Genomic DNA, 6,873 nt, shown 5'->3' with positions numbered 1-6,873 from the left:
TTTTCTATGAAAGTTCTCAGGGGCAGGGTGGGGTGGGATGTGGTAACTTTCTCCTAGGTTCTCTGATTTTGGTGAATTCTTAATCTCACTTCTCGGTCTCAGGTGGTTTTCTTTTCTCAAAACTGAAACACAGCTGCTTCTTTTCCTTTATCTTCCCTAAGTGCCTTTACAGAAAGCATTTGTGTGTAGTTAAATTTTACAAACGGTTTTTGAAAACAGAGATTGCATTGCTGGAGAGCATAGCAAATTCTTTAAAACTAAATATGGGATATCACCATTGATTTCTAAATGCAGATAGCCCCAGCCCTTTTCATCAGCGAGAATTTCTCTTGAGCTCTCTTCTCCTGGGCCTCCCCATTCCATTTTCCTGAACTCTGGTCCTCCTGCCTTCTCTCTTTACCTCCCTATTTCCTCTACCAGCTTATGTCCCCACCATCTCAGTCTGCCCTTAGAAACTTATTTTTTTCTTCTTGCATCATTATGCAGAGAAACAAAGTTACTACTGGTTTCCTGGTTTTCCTTCTGAACAATATTTCAGAACCTATTTTATTTTATTTCTTTACAGCCAAATGGCTCTTCAAAGCATTTTGCTAAGGAAAAAACACTTTCCTCTTAAGAAAAATTTCATCAACAACTTTTACACTTGATCTTAGCCAAAAGGCTGAGAAGCAATCATCAACAGCCTTTAAAATGAGAATTTGTCATCTCCTTGGTACATTAAAGTCTATATCATATCCAGATTTTAGTAACTAATCAGCATTACTTTTATAGTATTGCAAAAATAAGGCTATATTTTGAAAATCACTAAGTAAGGAAACATAAGACTCAATATGGTCAGATTTTAAGTTCATGTTCTTTCCATCTTTTTTGGTAATTTCTGCATATTGCTTCTTGAGGAAGAGATCCCTTCCCACAAGCAGCCTCATTGTATTTTTCTTTAAAAGTTTTTTTTTTTTTTTTTGGTAGGCATTTATTTCCAGGAAAACTGTGGGTTAGCTTGAGACGGATATTAAAATTAAAGTTATAAACCTGAGGTTGCCTCTGACATGTGCAAAAAAGTAGGGAGTTTGGGAAGAGGTGAAATGATCACTTACTTGCTACCATCTTTGCTACAGCCAGAAATTAACACTTGGAAGCAAAATCTAGGAACACCATCTGAGACAAAGTGGTTTCTGGCCTGGAATCATAAATATTCATTATTGGTGCCCTGTCCCATCTCAAGACTGCAAATCTATTCCTTCAAATCTTACTCGGAAATGAAAGTTGATAAATCTCTGTGGTTTTAATGATGACAGCAATTCCATAAATTATTTAAAAGTGGTTTGCATTTTCTACCAGGTCATTTAATCCTCACTCACATCACGTCTCTAAGAGAATGTCCTTCTCTTGTTTGAAAAGTTTGCTAAGAAGTTCCCAGTCAGGTCAATTTTGATACAAAGACTTATCATCACAGAAGCCTCTTGCTGGGTTCACTTCCAGCCTTCTGAAATGGGTATGATCTGAACATGCTTTAGGGGGTTGAAGAACAAGGCATGTCAGCTCCATTCCTGTGCACCAACCCGCTTGTCTGCCTCAGGGTCACCATGTGACTTTGTGTAGTGACATCATCAGACAAAAGCGATGCTTCCAGGTTATGCCTGGGCCTGGACAAGGCCACTAGGGGACTGCCCTAGCCTGACTCTTTGGTCCTAAGGTATCAATCTGTTTAGCATTACATTTCTTATCCAGTTGTTTCCTGGTTTTACCACCTACAGATGTAAAACAGGTGTGTAAAATATGGTCCCATCTTAATGTCTGAGACCCCTTCCTCTGCATCAAAGGAACTCAGCACCCCTGAAAGTGTCTCTGGTCATCTCTGCAAGTTTCCCACGAGGGTTTTATAAGCGCCCACAGAGCAGTTGGTCATTTTGTGGCCTCTCATACTCTTCTGTTTCTTATTTTAATTCCCACATTTCTCATCATCTATGTGTGTCAGCTGTTTTGTAGTAATACATATACAGTGATAAACATTTGCAGAGTAACTACTATGTGCTGGGTATTATTCCATAGGTCATATATATATTATTTAATGTTTATAGCCATCCTATGAGGTAGGAGCTGTTACTACTCTCATTTTACAGATAAGGAAACCAAAGTCCAGAGAGGGGCCAACAAGGAAGTGGTAGACCCTCTTGCCTTTAACCATTTTGCTATTTGCATGTTACAGTCAGGTTGTAGTGTTGACTTAATCTAGAGAGTGAGAACACAGGCCTTGACAGGAGTCACACCCAGGGTCAAACTCCAGCTCAGCCACTTACTCATCAGGTAGCTTTGGCAAGCTGCTTAGCTTTTTTGACCCTCAGTATCCTTATCTGGAAATGGAGAAAATATTAGTAGTTTCCTCATCAAATTATTTTGGGGATTAAATAGAATAATGCACGTAACAACGTGAAGTGGAGTCCCTGGAGTGTTATAAGCATGCCCATAAATGTTAGCTCTGAATATGAGAGCAGTAATAATCCTCCCTGTAAATCTTTTTACAGATTAGCAAACTGAGGCTTGGAGAAGTGAAAAACTTGCCTAAGATTTAACAACATTAAAGGAACAGAGGCTGGGCTTGCAACTCAGCTCTGGGACTCCAAAGTCTGCCCTTTCCAACTACATTGTCTCGCTGACCACGAGCTCAGTCGATGCTGAAGACCTGTGGTAGGTGCTGTTTGGGATATGGCTTTGATCAAGAGATGCCCTGATCTTGTACACCATTACTTGTAATAAGGGCCATGTGTGAAAAGTTCCACCCGAGTGGACTAAATGACAGGCTGCTGGAGGGCTGAGCAGAGAGGAATCACGTGACTGTGAACGCAGATCATTTCTGGGTAGTCTCAAACCTTTGGCTGAGTGCCTAAATCTTCATTTCACCTCTTGCTGTGAAACTCTTGTTTTTCTTTAAACCCAAGAGTCCAACTCCACGTGTAATACAATATCATGTAAATGAGGGTAACCTTGGAAGGCAGGCTGCTTGTCATACTATAGTGGCTTTGTTGCTATAATGAAAGCCACATGCTTCATGGTACTTTTAGACTAGTTAATATTAGCAGGTCAGCTACATTTTTATTTAGCTATTGCTATTCCAGCTGTGCTTTTTCTGGTTATTTCAAGAGAATTCAGAATTTCTACCAAGCCATAAGCTTTTTCAGGAGAGTGGTGAACTGGAAGAAAATGGCCAGCACTTTCCCCTCGGCTCTCTGGTTTCCACATGGAATTTGTCATTGTTTTCCTGAGTCATTGTGAAAGGAAGACGTGGTTGACCCAGGGGTTTGTTTTCAAAGAGTAGTGGAATAAATAGGAAGGTGGAAAAAATGATGAGAAATGACTTGACTTTGTCCTGGGGCTAAGAGTAGAAAATAGGAAAGAGGGAGGAAAAGGGACATGCCTAACCACCTTGCTGAGTTCTTGAAATTTGCTGGAATGATATGGTCATGATTATGATTATGAGTATGATTGTTTTGAGAAAGGGAGGAACATTTCTTTCCATTCTTGAGTCCTCTTTGGAGTCATCTGAATCTCCAAATTTGCTTCTCAGAGAAAGTTTTATATTTCTTGGGAAAGATCTTAAATTACTTTCTTTCCCAACTAAATTGGGTCCCTCCTCCTCTACTCAACACTAAATATCCAATGTCCCTGTGACTGGAAGAGTCCCTTCTCTCTCTGTAGAAAGAAACTGGGGCAGACAAAGAACTTTGCCTCCCAATCTAGTCATGTCATTAAGAGCAGTGATCTCAATCCTTAGGGTAGATCTTTGTGGACCCAGAGATTGATTGACGGGCACTTTCTCCTCTACCCAGCAGGCTGGAAGAAAAGGGGTATAAGAAAGAAACTTTCAGAGTTCCTCATAACAATCTTAAGGGCAAAGACCTGTCTGCTGAGGATTAGGTTCGTTTGTGCCATACTCACAGAATCAGCAGCTCAGACTCCTCTGTCAGTGAGGGATGGGGCTGATGAGATTTTGCTTTAGCATGTGTGTTGTTTAACAAATGTATTGTGCATATATGGAGTCCAATAGCTATGAACAGGAAACTACTTCATTTTCTCTGCCATGACAACCTCGAAAATGTACTCTACTCAGCCTTCCCTCCCTGTCTGCGTCTGTAGTCTGATCATGTTCAAGCAACAAAAATGAGTCTTTTATTGAGGATTATGACTCATCTATAAGTATGAAAAGACCCAATAGAGTCAAATCAAAGCCTCAATCTCTTCACATCTCTGATTTTCACAGCCCAGGCCCGACCCTTGCTGGGGTTCCCAAAATAGGAAAGGAGAGTCTGGTCTCATGGTCCGTTTTTTCACTTGTTCCTGACTCACTTCTCCTCCCTGATTTGCCTTGCTGCTTTTGGTTTCTCCATGGTGGGGGAGTGGGGCAGAAAGGGAAACAGAAGATGGGCAGCCTTTTTAAACTATCTGGTGCTCTTTGGGGCTCTCTCTTGACTGGCTTTGCCCAGATGCTGGGCCCTTCATTACACTTTTCCATGATGTGTGTTTGTGGATCCTCTGCATTGGGACTTTTCTGATGTACTCATTACTGATATTGGTGCATGCTCTTCAGCCGACCCCATGCGTCCCACTTTCCTCCTTCCACCCCCGACTGCTATCTTGGTGGTTGTACTCCAGCCTCTCACTGCCGATATCTCCTTGCTCTGGCAGGCCACCCGATAATGTGGGCTCCTTTCAAGAAGTTTCAGGAAAGATTCCATAGTGTCCACCAGGCTCATGGGAACTCCTGCATTCCTGCTCTACCCCACCAAGGAAAAGAAGGCTGCTTCCCCTGCTGCCTCTGTCCTCGCCTGCCCTCTTGGCAGTTCTCGGCAGGTTCCTGACCTCAGAAATAGTCTCAGCATGAGGCGGCTGTGGTCTCTGTTCAGCTATGTCCTCAAGTCTTCAAGGACACATGTCAGGTTCCCATGGGAGAGAAAAGCCAAGGGTTCTCTATTCTCAGGCATTCCCTTCAACGAGCTCTCTTGGGGACTTTCAAGTCTTCCTTTACATACTCGGGAGGTGAAAGATCAGTTTGGGCACCTTCTAGTGAGCCTGGGGATCCAGCAGGTGTCTGTAGGATTGGGGATAGAGGTGCTTACTACTTATTGTTTTCACTTCAGGGGCTTCAGCCAAAATGTAGAGAGAGCAGGAAAATCCCATTTGCACCTAATGAAATGTGTAGGTTGAAAGTTCATCAGGAGTGAGCCTGCTGTGCTGGCTGCACTTTGAGACTTCCTCATGAGTCATTTAGAAAAATATTTCCAGATTGTACTATCTCTGGAAATTAGTGTTTGCTCTCAGAAGGTGTCTGTGAATGTGTATATATCTGCTTCAACAATTATTTGCTAGATAAACAGAAAAATAATAGCCATGTCTACACTGGTGGAAAACTATATATAGCTCTACTTAAAATTCATGCAGCATGTCTTTGCTAAGGTGTGCTCTATATATGTGTTAACTCTTTAAGGCCTTACTATAATTATCACCATGTCACAGAAAAGGAGATTGAGGTGCAGGAAGAAACACGAAGAGGTCACAAAGCTGGGAGAAAACATCTTCCAGTCCTGGTTGCTTGGTTTCAGAGTTCCTTCTTTGGGCCACTGCACTCCTCTACCATGAGGCTGGACTGCACTGAAGAACAGAGATGTTCCCCCATTGCTGACTTCCAGATGAAGCTCCTCTGAATTTCCTTAGTCTGAATGATGCATCATTAAGGAAATGTACCCCTGGGGAAGGAATGGCTCCAAGGTCAAGATCAAGTCTGAGTAGTGAGTTGGGTATCAAACCTTGTTTTCACCACCCTGCAGAGTGGGAAGAACACATTGTTTTGGAGATGTGAGATCCTGTATAGGAACAAGCTTGTGTCCGTGATGGAAACCCCATGGGGAAAGTCTACCTTTTTGGATAATTTTCCCTTAGGCGATGTGTACAGGTTTAAGTTCCATAAGAGGAAAATGTGGTGTTGGCTTTTTGAGTTACCCTGGTTGTTTGGACGAGGCCCATGCGCTTCTGCTCCTCTGTGGTGATGCTATGGAGAATGAAGGGTCTGGGCATTTGATGGAAGTATAGCCAGTACCATGTCAACCTCTTGTCTGAATCCATGAAAAGGGAGAAGTATCCATCTAAGGGGATTGTCTGGGAGTTCTGGATGGTGGTCAATGGAGGAGAGGCCTACGGAGGTAGAAAGGAGAACAACATGGTCCTCAGAGCAAGTTCCAATTCAGAGAAGTAATCACCCTCTTCCCAATATATTCTTAAAGAATCTGACCCATATCTGGGCAGTAGGAGAAGAGGATGCTTGGGTTAGATCTTTCTTCAGTAAAGCCCAATAAGACCATCATGTCCTTCCTGCTTTCAAAGACAGCAAGTCAGAGTGAATTTTGTGTATCCTATTGAGTAGGATTTGGCAGAGACAGAATTGAGGGGTCCCTGCTAGATCTGCAAGGGCAAGGAGAGTGCAGGCATCGAGCTTTTTTTGGAATCCTGGCTGAGGTGTCTTAGGTAGGTGGTGAAGAAAGCCAGTAGTCTCAGCTTCAAGGGCAAGTGGAGTCTAGAATAAAGGGGCATAGTCTGGTGGTAAGGACAATGGCTAGAGTCAGGCATGGCGACTCAGAAAAGCATCCTGGAGAATGCTTTAGTATGTCAGACTTCGGATGGAGTAACTTTCATCTGAGAACCATATAAATAACAACAGAATAGCAACGTTTACCAGTCTTCGTTCATTTTACAAAAGCATATAGAAGGCTTCATGTGTGTCTGGCCTTGCATTAAGCTCTAGAGGCAGCTGCGATTAGAAGAGCCTGATCTTTTTTTGAACAGTTTATAGTCCAGGGGTGATCTGGAACATCAACACGATGGTCT

At 42.6% G+C, this 6,873-nt stretch overlaps 1 long non-coding RNA gene across 2 annotated transcripts in view; it reads left to right on the top strand.

The window, feature by feature from the left end:
* The first annotated feature begins 2,368 nt into the window (after window positions 1–2,368).
* The window catches only part of LOC139356714 (uncharacterized), a 175,175-nt gene continuing 170,670 nt past the window's right edge, over window positions 2,369–6,873 (top strand). Inside the window, exon 1 of one of the 2 annotated variants that reach the window (XR_011609055.1) lies at window positions 2,369–2,685. This is a non-coding gene — a long non-coding RNA (uncharacterized lncRNA). Of the gene's footprint in view, window positions 2,686–3,731; window positions 5,781–6,873 lie in introns of those variants that run through there. The other variant, XR_011609054.1, reaches the window with a different exon arrangement.

Source organism: Macaca nemestrina, chromosome 10, assembly GCF_043159975.1.
Source record: "Macaca nemestrina isolate mMacNem1 chromosome 10, mMacNem.hap1, whole genome shotgun sequence".
NCBI classification, from domain to species: Eukaryota; Metazoa; Chordata; class Mammalia; order Primates; family Cercopithecidae; genus Macaca; species Macaca nemestrina.
The sequence above is the reverse complement of the archived record's forward strand: the minus strand, read 5'-3'. Positions and strand labels throughout refer to the sequence as shown.